The sequence below is a fragment of a genome, unplaced genomic scaffold (genome assembly GCF_019419815.1).
Source record: "Pyrus x bretschneideri cultivar Hongxiangsu unplaced genomic scaffold, Pyrus_bretschneideri_v1 Contig36, whole genome shotgun sequence".
In the NCBI taxonomy this organism is placed as follows: Eukaryota; Viridiplantae; Streptophyta; class Magnoliopsida; order Rosales; family Rosaceae; genus Pyrus; species Pyrus x bretschneideri.
Genome location: NW_025999679.1, coordinates 1,532,375 through 1,555,688, shown reverse-complemented (window position 1 = coordinate 1,555,688; position 23,314 = coordinate 1,532,375). Strand labels below are relative to the sequence as shown.

General features: G+C 36.0%; 1 long non-coding RNA gene across 2 annotated transcripts; it reads left to right on the top strand.

Annotated features, from left to right (window-relative positions):
• The first annotated feature begins 9,120 nt into the window (after positions 1-9,120).
• Positions 9,121-16,864, top strand: LOC125480796. 2 transcript variants are annotated; one of them, XR_007261061.1, is made up of 4 exons: positions 9,121-9,354; positions 9,952-10,495; positions 10,594-10,810; positions 16,686-16,864. It is a non-coding gene; the product is annotated as an uncharacterized LOC125480796 (long non-coding RNA). The 2 variants fall into 2 exon arrangements; XR_007261060.1 differs by lacking the exon at positions 16,686-16,864 and having other exon boundaries at positions 10,594-11,006.
• Positions 16,865-23,314: the final 6,450 nt, after the last annotated feature.

Here is a 23,314-nt window from a genome sequence, read left to right as displayed (position 1 = left end):
CCGACATATCGCATCTGCGTGTTTTTGGTTGTGCGGTCTATGTGCCGATTTTACCACCTTTGCGTACAAAAATGGGGTCTCAGCAAAGGATGGGAATCTATGTCGGATATGATTTTCCTTCAATCATTCGTTACTTAGAACCTTTGACAGGGGATCTGTTTACCACTCGTTTCAAGAATTGTCACTTCTATGAGATAGTCTTCCTGTTGTTAGGGGGGAGATAAGAACGTCAATGCTCTTGAAGAACAACGCGAATTATCGTGGACGACTCCCACTTTGTCTCATTTAAATCCCCACATCGCTTAGTCTGAGACTGAAGTGCAACACATATTAGATCTTCAGAGTATAGCTCAGAGCATGCCAGATGCTTCTAACTAAAAATGTGCCTGCAAAGATAGAATTACCAAATGTACGACGGAATTCCCTCCTGAAGGTCCAGGACACCACATTGGCTGATCCACGTACATTAGCGGTTAGCCAATCATCTGCCCCTACACACAAGTGTGGCAAACCACTTGGTTCAAAGTATTCACACCCCCCCCCCACCCCCAGAAAAGGAAATCCATGGCACAAGCCCCTGAAAAGCCTACCGTGAATCTGACTACCACCTACTCATTCTATCCAACTATCGAGAAAATTCTAGATTATGGAAGCGTCATTGAAGAAACAAATCTACCTCTAAAAAATAGTGAGATTTCGGGTCCATTATGCTAGCTTGGATGATGTTTGGTGTAGAAATAAGATGATTGTCGATGGTGCATTAACATATGCAGTAGCTACTGAGATCATGTTGAGCAATGACATTGAACCCCGTTCCGTTGATGAATGTCGACGTAGAAATAATTGGTTGTAACTGGAAACAAGCAATCTAAGTTGAACTCGATTTGCTATGAAATGTAAGGTGTTTCGACCTATAGCTCCTACTCCTCCGCATGTGAAGCCCGTTGGCCACAATTGGGTTTTCATTTGAAAGCATAATGAGAAGAACGAAATTATGCGTTAAAAAGCGCGTCTTGTTGCGCAAGGCTTCTCACAATGCCCTGGGATTGACTATTACGAAACTTATTCACCCATCATGGATGTGATTACTTTTCGCTACCTTATCAGTTTAGTAGTTTTCGAAAAATTGAGTATGCAGCTAATGGACGTAGTAACTGCATATCTCTATGGGGATCTTAATATGAAAATTTATATGAAAGTTCCCGAATGACTTACATTGATTGGATCAAATACTTCCAAACCCTGGAACTCGCTCTTAATTAGTTGAGGCGTTCACTCTACGGTTTGAAGCAATTCGGAAGAATATGGTATAACCGTCTAAGTGAGTATTTGACTAGTTAGGGATATATGAACAACGAACTATGCCCTTGTGTGTTCATTAAGAAGTCACATTCCAATTTTACGATTGTTGCAATATATATCGATGACATGAATCTCATCGAAACTCTTGAAGAGCTCCAAAGAACTGCCATACACCTGAAGTCGAAATTTGAGATGAAAGATCTAGGAAAGACTCGATACTGTTTCGGTCTTAAGATAGAGCACTATTCGGATGAAGTCTTTACCGTTGGAGGCATTGTAATATCTTGGAGGTCAACTAAACAGACCTTAGTTACCACTTCGTCTAACCATGCTGAAGTTCTCGCCTTACACAAAGCAACTTCGGAATGCTTTTGGCTGAAAGCAATTGTGGGCCATATTCAAAGCTCCTGCGATCTTTACCCTGTCGTTGACGTCCCAACTAACGATCTGTGAAGACAATGCATCATGCATCGAACAACTCAAGAAGGGTTACATCAAAGGAGACACCACCAAACACATTGCGCCGAAGTTCTTTTTCTTACATCAGCAACAAGAGCATTAGAAGATTGAAGTTACGCAAATTCGTTCACAAGACAATCTGGTTTACCTCTTCACCAAATCACTACTGAATGCGACGTTTCATAAACTTGTTCAAGGAATTGGTATGCATAAACTTTCCGAGTTGTAACATTGTTAGTTCTCTTTAGAATTGTGTCAAACTTAGGGGGAGTATCTTGAAGTACACTTGCTTGATCTTAATGTACCCTTTTTTCCCTACGATTAGGAGCATTTTTCCCACTGGGTTTTTGCTACCTAACGAGGTTTTGATGAGGCACCCACCTTGGGTGGATCATATCCCTGATGACGTCCTGTAGACGGTTCATTTGACTTTGCATTACTCACGTATTTTTCCTTAAACTATGGATTTTGTCCCCACTCAGGTTTTTACCATAGCCTTAAGGTTTTTTGTGAGACTTATTTCCTTATGCAAGTTCCTACCTTATTGAGACTAGTGTGTTCCTAGAATCAGTGCCGACGAGTCGACTTCCTTAACTCTACATGATGCCGAATCTACTTGAGTATTTACACACTCAAGGGGGAGTGTTATAAACTTCTTATTTAAGTGTGATTGTGTAAATCCTAGATTAGATTTGATTCTAGTTATTCTTCCCTATTAGGACTTGTATTCCTGGGAAGAAAATGATTTCTTCTCTCTCTTATTACTATAAATAAGGGCACTGCGTAGGGGAAATAACACATCCACTACACAATCCTACAAACACATCTCTCTCTCTATATATTCTTTGTGCCGCCAGCCCCATCTCTATGTCAGTTAAATATAGGGCACATCGTTTAGCTTATTTTAAATTATGTGGATGTCCACCTAAGATGGTATAAAATTATGGTACATGTAGTATTACTCTTCCTTTGTTGTAATAAACTCTCTTTGAATAAAAAGTAATAAACTCCACTATGATCGTTGGAGTCAGATTAGACTTGGTACAAAATTTGCGCTTCAGATAGAAAATCATGGCAGTTGGACTTGCACATCAAATGAATCATACAATGGGGTAGCAGAGCTAAAAACAAAAATTATATCTCAGGGATCGTAGGTAGTGATTGCTTCGAAGGAAGACTTTGAGATTGTAGCCGAAGACCTAAGAGAGTTTCCGTGAAGAGTAATTGGGTTTGTGATGAAAAGCAGTTGGGTTGATTGTAAAATCACTCCTGGTTTTGGTTTAATCATGGGGATTGAATTTGATGAAGGCGCTTGAAGGGCTCTAGCTCTACTTATAGGCAGAGAAAAACGAGCAACCTTGATCATATCCTTGAGAAGGAGTAGTGGTATATCAGAGATCGGTTATTTGGCGCTGACAGTGACTGTACGTAATTTCCTAATTGGTGGCTTTTAGCTGTATCTTGAGGTGGTTTGCATGATTGCAATGATGACCTCAACGTTTCGAATGACATATGCATATGCATTTAAGGAGGCAAGATATTTATGGGCTCTGGTCGTCTGTTTGGAAAATGTATCTCAGAGAAAACCGTGTCTAAGTGCCTCTAACAGGTTATAGAAAATTGAGATGGTCTTCCAAGCTTTGGTTTGGGATTGGAAGTTGGTGGACCGAAGTCAAACTTTAGCGTAAATAAAAATGGACATACACCATAACATGCCTTATTTTAATTTATGGCCCAAACATAAAAGAGATGTAAAAAAGAGTTTTTTTGTCATGGTAAGGTATCCGTTTCCTGAAGGTTTCTTTGTTTGGTGTTTATCTTAGTATTAGTTTGGTTTTGAGTAAGATGAAAAGAAAAAGGAAAAAAAGATGAAAAAAAAAAAGAGATTTGGTTGTTGGGATTTCGAAAAGGTTCGCGTTTGTTCCAACATGTGAAGAGATTTATTGGATCTTTCACAAAGGTTCATGTTAGTTAAACACAAGAGATTTATTTGTGGGGCTTTCAAAAAAGTTTGCATTAGTTCCATCATACTAAGAGATTTTGTCGGGCTTCTGGAAACAGGCATTCATTCCAATTGGGCTTTCGAAAAGATTGACGTTTGTGGGCCGGGCTTTTGAAAAGTGATGTTAGTTACAACGGATTCTAATTTCTGAGCTTTCGAAAAAATTGACGTTTGTTTCAGGCTTTCAGCATATCAGTGAAGATTTCATGCATGTGTGGCTTACTTAATGTGTGGTCGCACGTGAAGGGGGTTAAATTTACAAAGTTTCAAATTAAATGTCATTTTCTTCTTGGCCACATCATGAGTTTAAGTGGCGTAATTTAGAGATTTTGTTTAACTAGGATTTGGTTTAGATTATAAAACAAAGTATTTCAGAGATTTTGTTTACCTAGGGTTTGGTTTAGATTTCCTTGTCTCGTGGACAACGGTAAGATTTTATTATTTTCATGTTATTGCTCTTTTGTAATTTTATAAAAACCTCCTTATGAAGAAGAATAATGTATTATGAAGTTTGTGAGATTATTAGAGAATTCTCAGTACCCTAAACCCTTTACCTTTTAACCACTCTCCTCATATATCAGAGTTGTTTAATTAGAATGTCTTCTTGTAAAGAAAAAGAGAGACTAATCCCAAGATTTCCTAACATGAAACGTTCGTATTTGACTTCATCGCTTGATTGTCTTCTATCAATAACCAAAATTTTGTCCATCTCACTCAATTTTATTCAAAAGACAATTTTTAATTAAGTAACTCTTGGCACTTGAAGCTGATATCCCAAGTATGTAGTTTATATGCATCATATTTTTGTACACGAGATAGAGAGCAATATTCACTTCAAGCCCCTCACATTACTCCTCAATAATCTGCATGCATGCCTATAATAGAAGCTCCATTTTTACAATGACAATTATTAGACCACAAAATAGTGAAATATGCTTGATGTATGACACAACATGTTAATTAGGACTTCAAATGTAGCAATATATAACTAATTCCAGATCAAGACCAAGCAAACATTTAACTTCTTCTACAAGTGAATGCCTAACCAAATAACTATACGATGCAAACGATGTCATCCTTGAAGCTAATTGCAAAGCTCTCCACATATCTCCCGGGCAAAATAATAACCAACAAGGGTGCTCTGACCATCCTAAGCACTAAAGGTTTTGTCACTGCTCCCACAAGATCTTTGCAAGTGAGTTCTAATTCCTTGCATATGTATATGTTCCATTTGTAGCGACATGGTGTTTCCTTTTGTATCTAATCGATATTTTGCCTTAATTGATGTTGCTTGATCGATATTTTGAAATATTAAAACAAACATCTGATCAAATATTGGGAACATATCAACTACCTGTAGGTTGGTATGCAATACTATTCGGTCACTAGCTTTATAGCAATTTTGTTAGCATGCAGTAGGCACAGTTTTGTTAACAAAATAACTTAACCTAGCAGAACATTTCTCATTTCACCTAAAAGTTTAACATTATTATTTAATTGTTCAATAAGCTGTATTTTTAAAAGTATTGTGAGTGATAACCAGTGTAAAAGTGTTTGCTTTTAACGTAAAAGTGATATGTTGTATATAATAACAATATAAACATGACAGTGGGGGTGGTGGCGACAGCAGCAGTGGCAAAAACAATGTTAGCCGTGGTGAAGGTATGGGGGTATGATGGTTGGGGACCAAGGGTAATAATGATGGTAGAGGCGGTGGTGATGGTTGTTGTGGTGGCAATAATTGTGATGGTAATGACGGTTGTGGTGTAAGGTTAGAGTTGGTAGTAGTAAGTAGTGGCTGTTACTTTATTCTCTAAGGTATAAAATGTCATTGTTAAAAAAGCTAATGAGGATATCGTATGAATTGAAACTATTAAGTAAATGCTTAACTCCGCTTTTTATTAAAGCAACTTTTAAAAGTAACCCTACAATCTGATTTTAAAAGCATTGTTTAAAGGCTTCACTTCTAAAATAAGCTAGATATTTTAATTTTACCAAACATTTTTTTGTTGCTTAACTTTAATATGAAGCAGTTTTTATAAAAAATTAAAATAAATTAAAAGAATAGCAAACGGGGCCTTAGCAAGACCACAATGATATGAAACTAATTTTTGTTGGAACATGAATGAAAATGTTAATATTGTCCTTTAACCTTAAATAAATTCAATAAAAAAACCTTAAATAAATAAATAATATATCTAAAACCTGCTTTTCTTACTTCCAAATTATTGTGCATGTCTGAAAGATTATGGTTATTTATGTTACTAGATGCTACTGCTTAACAAAGTAGGGTAAATCACAGTCGAAGAAGGAAGATGACAAGGCAGACGCATGTGAAAAGACAAAAGAAGCAGCAGATGCAGTCAAAGATGGAGCCAAAGAAGTGAGACATACCTGTGAGTTCATGAGAGACACAATGGAAAATACTACCAAAGCCGTAAGACTCAATAAATATACCCACTTACATGATCATGCTTAGATTAGTACAAGCACAATGATTTGAAGGAAAAATTATTGGATCGTTAGTGTAACTGTAGAAAGTTTTCAATGCAAAATTTACTTGCGGGAGTTGAGCATGTGAAAGGAAAACTTAAAAAAAAAGTTCTTTTGTTTTGCTAAGCAATCAAATATCCACTTCATATAAGCAGACCATTTTTTTCCACTCACAAGTGCAGTTTGATTAAAAAAAAAAAGAAAAAAAATTAGGTTCTTATCCCCTTTTTTTTTTTTTTTTTTTTGAATTGATTGAAACCTTATTCATTCTCAAATTTTTGTCAAAGTCTTTGGCTTTTGTCCACATCATTATTTAAAAAAAAAAAATTTACATGTAAGCATATCTAAATTTTATAATAAAAAAATTATTCAACCATTTTCGAATATATTCATAAAGGTTTATATTTAGTATAATTATATTTATAGATTAAATTTTTTGTATCATATATTCTATTTTAATTTGTACCATTTTTTAATTTCAGATATTTTTTTATTTATACAAATTTGCTTTCAACTTTATTTTGTATCCATATATTTTATTTATTTTTATATGCTCATAATTTGAGCTTTTATTTGTGCCCGTAAATTTTTTCTATTTTTACCAATAGGTATTCATAATGTACTGATTTTTTTTTATATAAATAGTGTATGTCACATCCCGGCCCTGGGCGGAACACTTCCCGGGCCCACTTCACCACCGTAGCACGATATTGTCCGCTTTGGGCTTACCATTCCCTCACGGTTTTGTTTTTGGGAACTCACGAGCAACTTCCCAGTGGGTCACCCATCATGGGATTGCTCTAGCCCCCTTCTCGCTTAACTTCGGAGTTCCGATGGAACCCAAAGCCAGTGAGCTCCCAAAATGCCTCGTGCTAGGTAGGGATGAGAATATACATATAAGGATCACTTCCCTGGGCGATGTGGGATGTCACAGTGTACCACTTTTTTATATGCAAAATGTACACTATTTTTTAAATGTCCCATTTCTTTTAATTTAAATCTATTCAATTTTATATTTATAATGCACCAATGTTTTATAATAAAATATACTATTTTTTAATTTAAGAAGTACCATATTTAAAATTAAAAAGAAAAATTTAAAAACCTCACAAGATTTCACACAATCAAAATTTGAGGAAAAACTTAAATTCCTATTTAGTATTAATCTTTGCATAATTTTAGAGAGGAATTATTGTTTTTTCGTTATTAATTTTCTTAATCAATACTGAAAGTTAACATTCGTTCTTCAATCAAAATATTTAAATTAATAGGGTTTCAATCTAAGATTTTGTTTGACAAGAGGCCGGAACAAAAGTTTTGCAAATAATAATAATAATAATTCAAACCATTAGTGTTAAACGCGTTTGAGGATAATGAAATGATACCTTCACATCCTTTTCTACTCCTACATGCATTTATCCCATACGATACAAATAAAGACAATAAAGGGCCACAATACAGAGGGGTGAGAAGATAAAAAAATAAATGTGCAGAATTTATTGTCTTGAAGAATTAATTTCGGGGTTTGCTACAATACTTACATGTATTTTGTACAATCATCATCTAACGGTTAGATATATTTATATGAATATATTTATTTAATAAAATCACCATATGACTGTTGAGATGGAAATTGTATTAAAGACATGCAAGTATTGTAGTCAATAGTGTTACTTTCTCCCAATTTGAGTCAAATTTTATCTCTAATCATAAAGATTTATGTCCATGAACTTCGCTCACCTGCACAATTTTTTTCCCCCACATATGAATGGTTGAGATTAACCAACTCAATCAACTTGAAGGCATAAAGTGAACTGCTAACCTTTTGTATATGAGGCCGAAGTGCAGGCCTGGTTCATTTCATTTTGGGCCAGCCTGTCTAAAAGCAATATTGTTATTTGTTCATTTGTTTGTTTAATTTTTTGGATTTGGCTACAATATTTGCATGTATTTAATACAGTTACTATTTCGACAGTCATAATGTAATTATTAAAATATATATTGACATAAATATATCTAGCTGTTAGATGATGATTGTATTGATAATTTATGAGATGATACCTAACTATAGGAAGCAATTTTTTTTTTTCTCAAATTTTTTTGAATGTTTTGGATATCAGATGAACAAAATTGCAAAAGAGACAAAAGAGAAGGTAACTGAAACAGCAGAAACCCTCACGAACAAAACAAAGGGCACCGTCTCAGGCGCATGGGGAGTTGCCAAGAATCCTGTAGAGATTATCAAGGACAAAGTAGTGGACAAGTGAAAAACAAGAGTATGAAGATTAACAACAACAAACAAGCTAAATCAGATTTACAAATTCTTATCAACTATTATCATTTAAAGTGAGTTTCTTTAAATAATAGTATTGTTGGCTGGGAGATCCACACATAATTCTCCCTGCGAGAATGATGAAAATTTGTTTTAATTTTAACGTGCTTTAGCAAGGTCTCGAGCAGGCTCTTGGGCTCTCTTACATAGTTATTGCCCGACGGAACCATGATCATTCGTCGGTTACTTAATTAATATTTCATTAGGCAACTACCACAATTTGTCAATTAAGTTCAGAAAAAGCCGCCTGAAAATTTGCTTCAAAATCAAATTCGCCCCGAATTCTTAAGTTGCCTAAAAGAATTTGCTTATATTTCGTTGGGCAATCAATATTTCCCACCATTTTTTCCCAACGAAAATCTTTGAATTTTCTTGAAGTTTGCCCGAAGAATGAATCGTTTATCCGACGATAAGTTAGATTAACGAACATGTGTCGCAATTTTAAAAAGACATACCCGACGAACCTTCTGCCAGGTAAGAGTTTAAAATGTTATAACCTTCTAGCATCTCCCTCCTTGCCGTTTCAACCTCTTTCTCTGTGCTCTCAAGCTCTCCCTCTCTTTGCTCTCAAACTATCCCTCTCAGTATTATCTCACTCTCACTCTCACTCTCGCTCTTGGTTCTCTCACTCTCACTCTCCTTCTCGGGTCCCTTAGTTCTCTCACTCTCACTCTCCTTCTAATCGGCCTCCGCTCTCAAACCTAGCAACACTTTCCCTCTCATCGGCCCCCACTCTCAAACCTAGCAACATTCTCACTCTGTAATTGTAAGTTTATTTCAATTTTGTTTTATTTGTTAATTTGTTTTGGGTTTGTGAAATTGAAATGGGCTTGTGTATACGTTTGGGTTTTTTAAATTAAATTTGTGACAATGAAATGGATTTGTGAATTCGTGAATTGGGTTTGTATGTGAATTTGTGAATCGGGTTGTATGTGAATCTGTGAACATGCACGTGGGGTTTCTTCTAGATAATGAAATTAGGATAGTGGGTTTGTGATAAAATGGGGTCAACAACAAATTAGAATTTGGTGATAATATGTCAATCTGTGAATTGGGTTTTTGAATTGGAATTGGGTTTTGGAATTAGAATTGGGTGTTAATTCTCAATGCTCTCAATCTGTGAAAATGAAAATGTCAAATGAATATGTAAAAGTGAAATTGTGAATTCATTAAGTGAAAGTGGAATTGTGAATTGAATATGTGAAAGTCGAATTGTGATTTCAAAATGATGGATATTTGTGTATGCGATTTGTGAACTGAAAATGATGCATATAGGTTGAAAATGAATTCATAGTGGATTATTAGCTAAATGAAAGTGATGCAAATAGGTTTAAGAAATATTTGAAATGGTGTATTTTTGCAGATGGCTCCCTGATTGATCACGTGCCATTGGTCTGCTTCATCTTTGGCTCAGAGTGAGCAGTCGACCCCAATGGTACTGTGGTGGCCAGTGGTATCCAAGCACTGACTGCAGAGTTGATAGCTGACACCAGTTCGACCACACCATTACCCCTTTCTCCCTGATCTACTTAGCGACTCCACATCACCCGTCACCACCAACCACCTCCAGCACCGTTGGCTATCACTTCATCCCCACTCTGGTAGCGTAGAGGCTGAATCAGCCCTCGTGGATGGAGAGGAGACGAGAGGATAACTCCCCACCGGCCCAAGGAATAAAAAGACTCGGGGCATTTTGTCAGGTCTGAAGACAAACCAGATCACTCGAACTACCTAGGCTCCGATCCAGATTGTAAGCCTCCCCAACCACCGTCGAGCCTGTGCTAATGTCAACAGTTTGTTGACTCACGACTGCGAGGCCATCATCCGTAACAAATGCCCCATGGATGCTGATTCATAGATTTCATATAGGCAGGAGGTTTGCCAGGAGATGTACTGCCCAGCTTTCAGTAAGTATACAACTACTTTGTCAAAGTCATAATATTTTTAAAAATTAATTAACTGTCGTTTTAAATTAATTATTTGTTCTTCTATGTGAAAATTGTAGTCCAACTTTTCATGGAACGAGCTTGACAGAGGTTGTATGGAGTACATTGACTGGATCTGGAAGTTGCGGTTCAAGGAGTGGAAGTATGAGCTCCACAAGTACTACAAGTATTGTCCGACACTTGAGGCAGTGCAGGGGACCCTCCCAAGGAGTTTCTGGAGAGGGTGGGCGAGTGGGACTAAGTTTGGCACTCATTTTTGAGAGTGAAAAGTATAAGGTAATAAATATTTATATTTATATTTTTAATTATTATTTTATAATTATTTTTTCAACTTCATCAAAGATGTGTGTTATTTAGGATTTTGGGGTATCCCATGCACCGCAAAAAGGAAAAGAACGAACAAACATGTAATAGAAGTGAGATAATAAACCTTGAAATTTTTTTATTATAAAGAGAATAGGGGTTTTGACAAGTGGTGTGATTAGATCCGAAAAGAATTGCCTACATATCTCTGGGAATGAGAATCAAATCATTGGTGTAGTTCTTTAAAAAGATGATACAATGCAAGTTTTACATCCGGGATTATCTTTGACAATAGCCTATGGTGAGGTGTTAAGGGGAGTTCTCCAGGGATTTGCCTTCGCGCAGATTGTTGTGTTGGAAATCTCTAGTAGTACCACCTAAGCTGAGCAATATTCTGCCTTTTGGTAATCCAAGTTCCATCAATGTGTTAAAGATTGTAGGTTCCTTTCCCTCCTACTCCAACGACTTTGTATGGTCTTTCCTAGTTTGCCTTCTCTTAGTACCTTGGTGTTCTTAAATACTTCACTTAGGACCAGATCTCCAATTTGAAGGCTTCGAGGTTTAACACCTTTGTTGAAGTACAACCGGATTTGCTGTGGTAGACGCCAAGTTGGACTTGGGCTCATTCTCTGTGTTCTTAGGAAAAGTGGAGGTTGGGCTTGAGGATTCCAGCATTTTTCAATACGGTTCGTTCTCTGGTATACAACTTTCACATCACAATAACTTGGACTGGAATAATGGCTTCTATTCCATAGGTTATGAAGAATCCAAGCAACTTCTCTAGCAACTTGCTTTTCTTCTCAAGCCTTTTTTTTAGTCACAGTCGGATACTCTTGTTTGATGCCTCTGCTTGCATATTGCCTTATGGGTATCGAGGAGTAGAGGTAAAATGACAAATGCCGAATTCCTTATACCAATCCGTGACTTCAGAGCTACTAATTTGCAGCCTATTATCGGTAAGTATGGTATGGGGAATTCTGAAATGGCAGATGATGTTCTTTCGAACGAAGGACTTGACAACTGCCAAAGTGATTCTACACAAAGCCTCTATCTTGACCCACTGTGAGAAATAATCTGATGCCATTATCAGGATACTAATTATTTCCCTAGGCTTTCTTCAACGAACCGACGAGATCAATGCCTCGTTACATGAAAGGCCATGCTCAGTCAAAGTGTTATGCTTTTATGCGTGTTGATAATTTATGGGAGTGTACCTTTGGTATTTATCGAAAGTCTAGGCATAATCCAAAACGTCATGTCTAATTGTGGGCCAGTAGTATTTAGCCGTTAATGCCTTTGTTGTAAGTGATCTTCTGCTGACACTGTTTCCACATATGCTAGAGTGGATGTCACTGAGGCTTTGTAAGATTGTCTTTAGAAGTGATGCATAGGGTTTGAGCTTCGAAGTAGGAACACCTGTAGAGTTTCTCATGGATGACGGTGTATCTCAAAGCCCTTTGGACCAGTTTTCTGGCCAAATGGCGATCTTCGGGTAATTTTCCATCTTGGATGTAGTTAATGATTTTGTCTATCCAATTCTCCATTGTATTGATAATAACAACCATGTCTGGTTCTAGCTCGTAAATGGTTGGGGCTTCAAGGTACTCAAAGGGAATCGTTCGTTGGAGCGAGTAATCAACATTGGATGCGATGTTTGCTAATGCATCATCATGTGTTGTTCACATCCCTTCAAATTTGCTTGATCTCGTACCTTTCAAGCCCTTCAAGTAATGCGTTGGCTTTGGTTAAGTAAAGTCCTATTGTGGGATTGTGAGCAAAGTAGTTTTTTCTACTTGGTTGACAATTAGCATCGAATCACAATGAATTGAAAGTTCTTTAACTTGGAGCTCTGCTGCTACCTTGAGTTTGGCAAACAGCGCTTCGTACTCCACATCATTGTTGCTTACCTGGAATCTGAGTTCCAAGGCTCCTTTAAGTATGGACCCTGTCTGGCATTATCAAGACCATTTCTGCTCGTGCTATGTTCACATTTAACGATCCATCCATGTAGAGTTTCCAAAGAAAAAAGATTCTCAAGTGATTTCTACAGGTCTGTGAAGGTCGTGACATTTTGATTTTCTGAAGTAAACTATGCTAAAAAGTCCATAAGCACTTAAGTTTTGATCGAAGTCTTAGGCCGATAAACGATTTCATGTTGCCCTAGGTAGATGATTTATTTAGCGATTTTAGATGACGTGTTAAGCCTATGTTAGATCGAAGTGGGTACTCGGTCATGTAAAATAACTTAGAATTACTAAAAGTATGTCTGGAGCTTTCAGGTTGTTGCTACTAATGTCAGCATAAGCTTTTCATCTTCGGGTATCAAGTTTCTAGTTTGAGAATAGTTTTAGACATGCAGTACACTAATTTTTACTCCCTTAAGAATCAGAGTTGCACTAACTATGTAGTTTGACATTGCTAAGTACAAATACAAATCCTCCATGTCCACTTGTTTGGATAGCAAGTGAGTTGGGCAGGTACTCATTTAACTTTGCTTCCTCGCATTTGTTTGTTCTATGAAACTTCACAGTTTTTCCTCTTAAGATCTGTATCTTCTTTACAATTCTGAGAGACTTCATTTTCGTAATTACTTTGATCTGGTCGAATTGGCTTCTGTTCCATGTTTGGTGACCAAGTATCATAAGAATTTGCTTGACGTCACTCTGAAAGTACACTTCTGGGTTGAGTTTCATGTTGTACTTTCAGAGTAGGTCAAAGGATTCTTGAAGGTGAATAAGATAGTCCTTCCTTTGTTTTCTTTTCTTTTAATGAACATGTCTTCCACATAGACTTCCATCATTTCTTCAATCTTTTCCCTAAAGATCCGATTGACCAGCTTTTGATAGGTTGCTCTGTGTTTTTAAGACCAAAAAACATTACCCTGTAATAGTACGTACCTCAATCAATGATGAAGAATGTTTTCACCATGTTTGGCTTGTACATCTTGATCTAGTCGTAGTCGGAGTAGGCATCTAAAGCTCACCAAGTCGTGCCCCGTCGTAGAGTCTACATAGACTCTCCACTTCCCATTCTTATTTTGTACGAGCACCAAGTTAGCTAGCCATTATGGGTGGTGAACTTCGATAATAAAGTTGCATTCTTAAGTTTATCCATCTCAGCTTTGATGATTTTGCTTCACTCCGATCCATGACTAAATTTTCGTTAGATAACTGGTTTTGTGGTTCTGTCCAAGTCATGGCCATGACAATTACTGAAGGTCGACTCTCGACATGTCTTCTGTGGACTAGGCAAACGCATCCTTGTTGGCCCATGGGAAGACATTGAAAAGCTCATTCTCTCAATTAGACAGCTTTAATCTATTTTGGCTTTGCGTTCCAGCTTGTTGGGATTGAGACTGATGTTGACAACATCATCCTCCTGCTTTGGATTCTGGAGTGTTGTTGTCTTGATGGTCAAGGTTTAGGTCAAATTTATTTGTGGCTTATCTGTTGACCCTCAATGATTGATATGTTTATTCATCCATGGGAATGGTAGAGCTTCATTCTCCTTGTGGATCATATTCCACGGCGTGGTATCGTGCTGCTACTTGATCACCATTAATCTTATTTACTACGCCAGGTGTAGGGCAGCGAAGTAGTTGATGGTAAGATGAAGGAATCACCCCCATCTTATAAAGCCATTTTCAGCCAAGTATAGCATTGTGAGGAGTCGGGCAACCTATGACGTGGAAAGCCACTAGGTAATTGTATGGTTCCACCTGCACCTTCAGTTCCACTATCTCAAGGGATTGGACATGAGTTCCATGGTTTCATTGTCCCGAGGGATCAGACAGGAGTTCCATTGAAGGCATGGAGAGTGGTCTCCATCGTATGTGGTGGAGGATGCACAAATTCGTTTACCTATAAAAGGACAAACAACCGTAAGTGGCCAAAGATCGGGTGGTATGCTAGTCAAATGCTCTCTAATGGTTAAGTTAGTAAGCAATATTAAGAGACTCAAGCAGTAGGCAAGATAATAAGTTAGCCATAATTGCATTACCAGATACGAACCTTATATGGGTGTATTTATACTAGTTAAGGTAGAGACCTTTTAGGATATGAAATTCGCATTAAACTGAGAGAATCCAGAGGATATCTAGAAGTAGAGATTGTATATTCTTAGGAGTTATTAGTTGCGGTGACGCAAATTCTTCGATTACAAGGACTCCAAGAATATAGGAACGTGTTGATTCCTTACTAGGTTAGGTTTTCATATCTTGCGAAACAAGCATGATCAATCTTAGTAAAGTTACTGGACGTTGCCCATTATGTTGGAACAGGAAGATGGTGGCATCGATGGTCCGTCTGTGTAGGCAATTGAAGTTGTTGAGTCTGTGGCTGGACTTTTGAGATATTTGTATTCCAATCCATTTCACTCTGGCTCTGGAAAATCATGGTCCCGCATTAATCAAATTTTATTGGCTTCTAAGGAGAACCCACATGTACTAAAGTAAGCCAATTCAAGATTGTTTTTAGGGGAAACTTGATATAGGTCCAATTTTTTGAGCCAATAATAGTAATAGTCTAATTTATTAAAATAAGTTCAATTCCTTAAATCTTATTATTTTATTATCAATAATTATCTCTTAAATGATAAGATTTATTATAAAAATCAAATTTCTTCCTAATAATTTCTTTGGTTATTTATTTATTTTGTTCTTTCTTGTTCTTTATCTCTTTTTAAACCCCATTTATAGATTTTAGTTTTTATTTTTATAATCAACCTATATCATAGGCTAATTATATTTATCTACCTATATAACAAATTCTTTTTTATAATCAAGTACGATTCATGTGTCTTGCTTGTAGATATATTATGTTTTTTCTACCTTTTAGTTAAGTTTCATATCTTACTTATAGGTATGATATACATTCATATATTTGTTACTTAAGTTAGGGATAGAATGATTTGCAGATAGATTTATGTCAATATATTATTTTTTTTTTTGTTATAAGATATTAATTATATTTTTTGGGGTTGAAAATTCATAATATTATAAGATTTTAATTGATTTTTAATATTTTTAGAAAATATAAAATGAGTATTAAAAAAATAGATACATATAATTAGGTAATTGGACATACTCTTAAAAACCATTTATGTTTTTGGACCTAGATCTAAAAGTCTTTTTTTTATATAGGTTTTCACCAGCATTTAATGGGTTAAACATTAAATGTTAGAGGGGAAGTTCCCCGTAAATCACACCCAATAGAGATGACACTTCTGTCGGGCCATCATTTTCTCGACCACTCATGTCATGGACTCACACTAACTAAGGTGTTCGACAATTCCACACATTAGAGTAGATGGGCTCAGCGGGCTCAGTGAAAGCCCAAATAATATTACAAGTCCAGAGGGGTCGTATACGAGATTAGCCTAAACATGATCTGCAAGAGATAATGGTTCCTATAATTAGACCTAGGCATAGGCCATAATCACTGACGTTGTTAAGAGATACCCAGACGAGACTCTTAATTGGTACCCCTCATTATGTCTCCCATAGTTAACTCTCGTTGACTAAATACGTGAGATAGTGTGGTTTCAAAACAACGACTTAGGGAGCCCCACACGTGGGTAGTTTTTTTTTCAAGTATCGGGTATTCAAGCGGTATTCCACATATAATAATACAAGTGGCCAAAAGATATATTTTTCTATGTTGTTTCACTTATTTTATGACATTTGGAGTACTTGCTCGAGTATCAGGCACTCAAAAATATTTCTCACACACATGCCTTAATGAATCATCCTTAAGCCCATGCTTGTTACTATATAAATGCATGATCATTTCCATGAAAAGGTAATTAGTCATTTTCCAAGAAACTCATAGCTTGTTTTCATACTTCTCAGTTAAGTCTAATTTAGGTATCAAGGGGGCTTTGACTCACACCACACCGATGTGACAAGCTCTTGTCTTCTCTTTCTTGGTTGTAGAGAGATCGTTATGATTTTTTACTTCTTAAAATTCGATCTTCATACCACAATTTGTAATTAAAGTTTGTATTAATATGACAAGTCGACGTGTATTAGAGACTCTGTCAATTTTGCTTCTCACTTAGAAATATAATATGGGAAGAAAAAAGTTGTTCATTTCTTTAACCCACAATAGCCATCTAACGGAAACTTGGATGCTCGGGCACGCACCCAAATTTTCGCATCTAACTATTACAACGGCTAATTATACAGTGTAGAATATGATATCAGTGTCCTTTTCCAAAATAAAAAGGGCATCTTCTGCAGGCTGCAGCCTTGACTAAAAGGGAGGCAGATTGTCTGCTCTTCTGTTTGGGTGTCCTTCTCATCCTTCTTATTTGTGTGGTCACGGTTAAGTCACGTCAACATTTTATATTCCTATTGTTTTTTGTCTTATTATCTCTATAAAAAAATCAATATAAAATATTGACAGTAGCTTAATCGTAACCTCACAAAATAGGAAGGGATGAAAAAGGCACCCAAACAGGAGGGCAAACAATCTGCCTCCGACTAATTGTTAAAATATGTTATTATCAGAAAGAAAAAAAATTATTATTATTATAGAGATGACAAAGAGTTCGAAGCTATTACATTAATTTAAGAAAGGCAAAAGCTTCAAACCTAAGACGCATGGATAAAAACTCAACATCCTGTCCACCAGGATACTGGACCACATGCACATTGTTAAGATACAAACCTTAATCTTTCTAGTTAGTGTCCACTAAGTACCTCAAATTTCATATTTTCATTTATAATTTTAATAAGATGTGCAAGTATAAGAACTCTTCAGATGATGATGAAAATGATTTTCCAGTGTAACATATTCTCTACCCTTGGCATCACTTGCAAGAGTTGCTATTATGAAACAGAAACTTGAAAGGAGATACAAATGTAAAAAAACATATAACTGGTGATAACTATGAAACAAGATACATTTTTTTCACATCAACCCTACCATCTTTTGCCCCCCATCTTTGTTCGTATCTCTGTCTTCCATGTATTTCTCCTCTATCTCCAAAGAAAACAAAAACTAAATACTAGAACGAAATGGTTATCAAACGAGGCAATTTGGAACATCTATTCCATCAACCAATTTTCTACATAAAGATACACAGAATTGGCTGGAAAATAAAAAGGAGATTGCAAATATTTTCAAGCAGGCAACTCATGCTAGAGTTTGAATAGAAAATGTGGGGGTATTGTTGGAACTTGCGAGGGACCATTGTCCCACATCAACCATAAACTCTCCCTAATTTCTCTTTGTAAGTGAGTTCACTCACTTATTGCTTAAAAGGAATTGGGCCAAAGCCATGGACCTTGGACCTTGGACTTGGAAGGCTTGGTGTATATATTACATGTCAAAGATGGGCCTTGGGATTTAGCTTTTTTCGAAAGGATAAGACTGTTTACAAAAAATAGTTACATCATTTCTGAAAGGATAAGAATGAACAGCCATAATTGTTGCAAAAATGCTATTATATATATGGCTATGATATCAGAAACGAAGAACACAATTTCGTCACTCTCTCTTTGATCCTTCACAAAGAAACACAAAGCAAATTCACCAAGAATCCAAGTTCGATTGCAAGAACTCAGGTTAGATAGTTGTATCCTGCAAGAGAGACGTCCAAGAACTACTGCACTGGTGTAGGGGTGTATTTCTATCTTAGGAGATTGCTATCGCAAGCCTCTATCTTTTAGAATCAAGTTAGTGATTGTTGTTGTGATTTTATATGCAATTTTATTAATTATTCATATTTTGGTAGATTGTATATATAGTGAAATTGTAATTCGTATTAAATTGTGCAATTATGTGTGTGTGTGTGTGTGTGTGTGTATTATGAATGATATTTGATGCATTCTAACAATACAGAATTATGGATCAATAAAATGTTGGTGTCGTCAAACAACATTTTGAGAAACCTGAGAAATTCAAGGGAGTTGATTTCAAACATTGGCAATAGAAGATGTTTTTTTACTTGACAACTCTGAACTTTAGTCATATCATTACTTCTGAGGCCCCTGAAGCACCAGAAGAGAGTCAAGATTTGGAACCACGAAATAGTAAAAGAGAAAAATTTGCAAAGGATTTTGGTCCTGATTTCCTTACTTATCTAACCGAAGAAGAGCCTCAAACTTATAAGGCTACATTAGAATCCTCTGAAGCACCTTATTGGAAAGAAGCTATTCAAAGTGAAATGGAATCCATAATGCAAAGTAATACATGGGAATTGGTTAATCTACCTCTAGGAAATAAACCAATAGGATACAAATGGATTTTCAAGAAGAAATTGAGACCGGATAGTACCATAGACAAGTATAAAGGTTGCCAAAGGGTATTGTAAAAAATAAGGACCTGACTACTCTAACACCTATTCACTAGTAGCTAGAATAACATCTATAAGGTTGTTAATAGCTATAACGTCTGTTTACAATCTCGAGATACATCAAATGGATGTCAAGACTACATTTTTAAATGGTGAATTAGATGAAGAAAGATATATGGAACAACTTGAAGGTTTCATTGACAAATGTCAAGAAAAGAAAGTTTGCAAATTGATTAAGTCATTATATGGATATAAACAAGCTCCTAAGCAATGGCATGAAAAATTCGATCATAATATGATCACAAATGGATTTGTGATCAATGAAAGTGATAAATGCATTTATGTTAAGCAAACGAAAAATGCTTGCGTTATTGTATGTCTATATGTTGATGACATGCTTATAATGGGAACAAACAAATATGTGATTAACTCCACAAAGAAAATGCTAAATTCTAGTTTTGATGTGAAAGATATGGGAATAGCTGATGTGATTCTTGGAGTTTTAATCTAAGGAATTCAGAAGGATATGTTCTAACTCAGTCACATTATATCGAAAAGGTTCTAAAAAGATTTAGACATTATGATTGTAAACCTGCAGTAACTCAATTTGATCCCATTCATAAACTTACTAAAAACAAAGAAGAAAGCGTATCTCAATTGGAGCATACCCAAGTTATAGGTTGCTTGATGTACATTATGAATTGTACAAGACCTAATCTTGCTTATTTAATAAGCCGATTAAGCAGGTATTCAAGTAATCCTGGAAGAGATCATTGGAATGCTTTAAAAAGGGTATTAAGATACTTAAAGCATACAATGAACTATGGTTTGCATTACACTCAATATCCCCTAGTATTAGAAGGATATAGTGATGCAAATTGGATTTTAAGGAGCACTGACAGTAAATCCACAAGTGCATATGTATTTACACTTGGTGGAGCAGTTGTGTCATGGAAATCATCCAAGCAAATGTGTATAGCACGTTCGACAATGGAATCAGAGTTTATAACCTTAGATGCAGCTGCTAATGAAGCTAAATAACTTAAACATTTTCTAGAAGATATTCCATTATGGCCTAAGCTTGTGACTACAATATGTATACATTGTGGCAGTATGGCTGCACAAGGTCAAGCCAAAAACACTGAGTATAATGGGAAGTCAAGACATATAAGGCGATGACATAGAACCATTAGACAACTACTCAAGAATGGAACTATTTCCATTAACTATATTAAATCTAAAGGAGAGCATTGCCGATCCTTTGACAAAAGGCCTAAGGATTAAGTGGCATTTACATCGAGGGCAATGGGTTTAAAGCCAACTCAATGAGTTATAACTTGATGAAAACCTAAACTATCTAATTGGAGATTCCATGGTCTAGGTTCAATAGACAAACTAGTTGAGGAAAACTCAAGGTAAGAAACACACAATCTTTACTCATTCCTATGATGGAAAATAGTGTATTGCTTGTAAGACGAAGAGGTGAATCATTATTCTTAATAATGCTAATATCTTATGGTCAAGATGAATAGAACATATATTCTTGATTAGCATTACCTATATGAGATTGATGTGAGGTTGCATCTTTGAGAATTGTTATGGCTACTATTCTCTAGAGGTCTCATGAAATCAGGATATGTTCAAGACCAAAATGAACACAACCGTATGAATTTGAAGTGTGCCAAGATGTGATATGTGTGATACTTATTGTTTCGATTTACTACTAAGAATGATTAGTTCAAGATATTAAATTCACTGCTTCATTAGGTAAATCCGATGAGTACTCACTAGAGAAGGTTCAAGTCCAAAAGACACTTATCTCGATGCGTATCATATCTATGTTCTCTGGAAAGAAAGACGTTACTAATTTAGTTAGTATCTTATTTTCTATTCAAATGTGGCATATTGCTAGAGTTTGAATAGAAAATGTGGGGTATTGTTGGAACTTGTGAGGGACCATTGTCCCACATCGACCATAAACTCTCCCTAATTACTCTTTATAAGTGAGTTCACTCACTTATTGTTTGAAAGGAATTGGGTTAAAGCCATGGACCTTGGGCCTTGGACTTGGAAGGTTTGGGTATATATATTAAATCTTAAAGATGAGCCTTGGTATTCAGTTTTATTCGAAAGGATAAGACTGTTTACAAAAAACAGTTACATCCTTTGTGAAAAGATAAGAATGAATAGCCATAACTGTTGCAAAAAAGCCATTATATATATATGGCTGTGATATCAGAAACAAAGAACACAGTTCCATCACTCTCTCTTTGATCCTTCACAGAGAAACACATAGTAAATTTGCCAAGAATCCAAGTTTGAGTGCAAGAACTTGGGTTAGATAGTTGCATGATAGCCATAATTGTTGCAAAAACGCCATTATATATATGGTTGTGATATCAAAAATGAAGAACACAAGTCCATCGCTCTCTCTTTGATCCTTCACATAGCAAATTCGCCAAGAATCCAAGTTCAAGTGCAAGAACTTGGGTTAGATAGTTGTATCCTGCAAGATAGACGTCCGCGAACTATTTAGGGGCGTATTTCTGTCTTAGGAAATTGCAACTGCAAGCCTCTATCTTTTGAAATCAAGTCAGTGATTATTGTTGTGATTTTATATGCAATTTTATTAATTATTCGTATTCTAGTAGATGTATATATAGTGAAATTGTAATTCGTATTAAACTGTGTAATTATTATATATATATATATATATTATGATTGATATTTGATTGGTTCTAACAACTCATACATGAAATTAGAGTTTCGAGGAGCTTTTCTTGGTCCTTGCTTCACCATAAAGAGTATCACAATCAAACAGTCACTAGATTTTAATCAGTGGCATCACTTTTTCGAAGATAATATGCGACTTGTGACCCCTCACCAATCACCATGTGATGACATACAAATCATGTTTTCAGTTTTCATTCCGTATCTCTAGATTTTTTTTTTTTTTATCATTTTTCATCAGCCAATTAAAACTGCAATTGATAGTTCATCTGCTGTTCTTTGGTTCCTGTTTTATACTTTACCAGTCCAATCGATTCACTAGCTAAAATTAGTCCGTCCAATCCATTCCGGTGTAACAAACACCCCGTTAAAGGATACATCTTTTTGTATATTTTACCAGATGTTTTGCATCTTAAGCAGGACTGTTCCTAATTGTAATTGCTTGATTCAGTGCATTATGTGTCCCTATTGTCAATTTTGTTCTGCTTTTATATAGGAGTGGTGTTCAAACTGTCAATCTTGTGTCTTTTAAAAGCCATTCACATGTACTAGTACTCTCTCTCTCTCTCTACCTAATTCTTCAACCAAAAAAAGCTAGTGGCAAGTGTAAAATTGTTCATAGATAATGAGAATGATGCACAATTTGTCCTGGCAGTCAGCCTACTGGTTTCTTGGTACTCAATATAATAGATCATAGTGACAATACAGACAAATAGAACCACTTATAAAGCTTCTAGTCCTCATTGCAACGTCTTAGTGCCCTTCTGGTTTGTATTCTCGACTAAAAGTATATAATCGGATTCATTTGTGTATATTTTCCTAGGTTATATTGAATCAAAAGGTTGCACTAGACCATTTGAATTTAGATACACATGACAAAGAAAATTTGTTCTGCAATTGTAGAAAGTGATGTATACGTAAAAGCAGCACAGCAGTCGCAGTCCAAGATCTCTGGAAAGGTACTCTTGAGTGCAAATTTAGGAATCAATTCTTTCAAACTAATGACCAACTAGGGAATGAGGAAAGGTGCATCATAAAGTCCAGTCCCAGGCTACCCCCATTATTCTACCACTACCACACATGCAAGCAATCACACACTCCCACCTCATACTGGGATCCACCCTACAGAATTTTGATTGGTCAAATCATGAATCATCTTTCTCATCATCATTCTTTAAGATTTCAGGTACACTTTCGACCAAAAAAAAATGATTTCAGGGCATTGATTTCTCCTGGACTGTTTTCCTAGATTCTGTCCTTGTTTGAGCATTCTCTTATCTGAGTGAATCTACTCTACTCTGTAATCGGTTGTATATTAATGTGTTTATGTTGCTCGTCACGTGATTGTGATTGTGTTTATAAGGGAAAGGCGTAAAGGGACATACAACTGGTGATAACTAAAAATCTCCCATGACAAATATTGTGCATTCAAGACTAGTTAAACCTGGA